The sequence below is a fragment of the Sinocyclocheilus rhinocerous genome, unplaced genomic scaffold (assembly GCF_001515625.1).
Source record: "Sinocyclocheilus rhinocerous isolate Xijiao unplaced genomic scaffold, SAMN03320098_v1.1 scaffold809, whole genome shotgun sequence".
NCBI lineage: Eukaryota > Metazoa > Chordata > Actinopteri > Cypriniformes > Cyprinidae > Sinocyclocheilus > Sinocyclocheilus rhinocerous.
The window spans coordinates 629,595-632,489 of NW_015652299.1; the positions used below are offsets into that span (position 1 = coordinate 629,595).

The 2,895-nt window shown below is 35.5% G+C and overlaps 1 protein-coding gene across 1 annotated transcript in view; it reads right to left on the reverse strand.

Annotated features, from left to right (window-relative positions):
• The window catches only part of LOC107714523 (cell adhesion molecule-related/down-regulated by oncogenes-like), a 45,756-nt gene that overhangs the window by 19,949 nt on the left and 22,912 nt on the right, over positions 1 to 2,895 (reverse strand). The window lies entirely within an intron of this gene.

The following is a 2,895-nucleotide window of genomic DNA, read 5'->3' on the forward strand; positions in this document are numbered from 1 at the left end:
AAACTGTTTTCAGCACTGATAATAATAAGAAATGTTTCTTGAGCATATTAGAATCAGCATATCAGCATATTAGAATGATTTTTAAAATATCATGTGACACTAAAGACTGGAGCAATGATGCTGAAAATTCAGCTTTACCATTACAGGATTAAATTATATGTGAATTATATATTATATAGAAAGAAATGTTATATATTTATATATATATATATATATATATATTGTTGTTTTAAAAGGAAAAAATATTTCATATATATATATATTGTTGTTTTAAAAGGTAACAATAATTCACAATATTACAATTTTTCCTGTAATTTTTTAATTTTTATCAAATAAATGTAACATAACAGACTTCCAAAACATAAAAAAAAAATCTTAATGACTCATTTGGACAGTAGTGTAAATGGAAAAACCTAGTTTCTTTTTTTAGAAAATATTAACACACAAAACATAACTACACTAATAAATTATAGTCAAAATGTCAATATTGCATTAAAAATGCTGAAGAAAAAGCACAAATATGAAATTATAATGCTTTTGCCAAATACACGTGATAAAACTAACTAGTAGCGAACCGGAGTGTGTGTGATTAAAGTTAGCAGGCCCATTTGTGGCCTATTTCAGGGGGAGGTGTGTCTGTGTTACTACTTATACACACCGCTGTGGCCAGCACTGTTTATTCTGTTACTCAATCTCATTGAGAGAGGAAGAGAGAGAAAAAAAGACAGAAAGAAAGAAAACTTCAAAGGGCCGGCTGTCGAGGAGAGGCAATGAAAACCAGGCCTGGATCAGGAGGTGAACTCTAACTCAATTTCATAAAGAATTTATTGACATAACATAACCTCTCTTAACCTTACAGAAATACTACATAAACTAAAACAAACAGAGCTGCTGGTTTTATTACTACATATCTAAATATAATAATAACAGTAGCAAAAGAAAATTATACATGTTCCACCATAAAAATATACACCTTAAAAAAACATTGTAACAATTTTTGAACACTACAATGACGGAAATTCAATAGTTTTCTTAGTAATCATTCAGTACTTTGGTTCCCAGTTGGCCCCAACAACCATATGGACAAAAATACCTAAACCTAGACCAGGAAGTAAACAGGAAGTGTGGCACTTACTATGCAGACTGTTCTGCTGACGGTTCCTCCACAAGCACATGACGATGAAACCCAGCAGAATGAGCACCATGACGCCCAGAACACAGCCCACGATCAGGTAGAGCAGGCCGCCCGGCTGGCTGGGTGTATCTATGGGGTAAAATCCTGGAGGGGTTATGGGGCGCTGGCTGGGCACACCTGGAGGCTGACGGGCTGAAGGGAAAGAAGTAGAAGAAAGTGAGTTTAAAGGGATGAAACATCTGGATGTCTTTCAAGAGAATATGTCACAAGCTCTACATTTATTGGTTAGTGATTTAGTGTTTTTTTTTTACATTTACAGAAAGAAATGCTGCTTTGCCCATGCAAAATTCACTGACACAATACTTAAAGTATACTTCGGTTTTTACACATATGCCAGGGTATGTGTACAGTGTGCAATGCAAATTTTGCTATCAGCACAGTACGTGCTTAATGTAAAATGGAGTCTACTTTGAAAGGCTATGTGTTCGAATATAAGTTATTTGGACTTTTTTTGAGTGTTTTTGGTTACTAAGGAGTTGTTATGTGGTTGCTAAGATGTTCTGGTGTTGCTAAGGTGTTTGAAGTGTTTTAGTGCACTCCTATACAGTTGCATATAGCATATTGCTATAGAGTGCAACAGTTGGAAGTTAACTGTTCAATTTTTTGTGTTTTGGTTCTGTTTGTGCGCGGCAGTCGTCCATGAGGGGCTGTCGCGCTATTTTGTGTTTGTTTATTTTATTATTAAATTATGTTTGAATGTTCGCCGGTTCCAGCCTCCTTCTTCCCGATCTACGAACGTTGTTACAGGAATGATTTTGAATGATAATTTTTAAACGTTTAAAGGCTGAGCTATGAGGTTGAGCTACGAGGTTGTTAATCAATGGTATATGCTTTTGTCGAAGCCAAAGCAAAAGACTGCGAATTACGTAGAGTCAGTTTCCATGCGTTCTCAAACTACATATCATTTGCATGCATAATATTCATCTTTTGCAATAAAATATGCTATTTCTATATAAATAACACCTTTAAATCAATAGATTTCCACTGTTTTTTTAATTCAGTTATGTTATTCACAATGCTTTATTGATTTGTAGTTCTTTCTCTCATTAAAGCCATTAAGCACAGTCTTGTACCTTTGTCTTTTTGTCCAATTTTCAAATATTTTTTGCTTCAGATCAAAGTTCTGTAATGTTCTGATTCACCTCGTGGCTGGTTGGTTTAGTTCATAGCTTATAACTCTGAAATAAAGACTTTTTAAAAATCCCTACAGGAAAAAAAATGAATGGTAAAAATGCTTAGTTGCTGATAAAGTGGGCAGCACTGTTGCACTCTATATTTGCTCCTCAACAAGCAGCACAATTTGATGAATCATTCATGTCTGTAGAACTAATGGGGCGGGATAAATTATGTACCGTTTAATACTAACGCTCTAAAACTTGGGATTAGGGGTTTGTTCAAAACTCTAACCCAAGTATAAGCAATAATAAAGCACCACTAACAAGTGCTGGCACATAACAATGCAACTGTTGTCAGTCTCAAAGCTTGCGGCAGCAGCCGGTCTGTTTGCACTCCATGATTTTTATTTGCTCTGGCTGTGAATGACGCTCTGGTTTGATTTCAACAGTGCTGCATTAGGGCAGTTATCAGGGAATGATGTCAAGGAGACGCAGCACAATGTCTCTCTTTGTCTAGCTTCTAATAAAATGATAGCTCGCTTTCCTCTGTCATTACCGCAGGGGCTTTATGGGTTCCTGTCTACA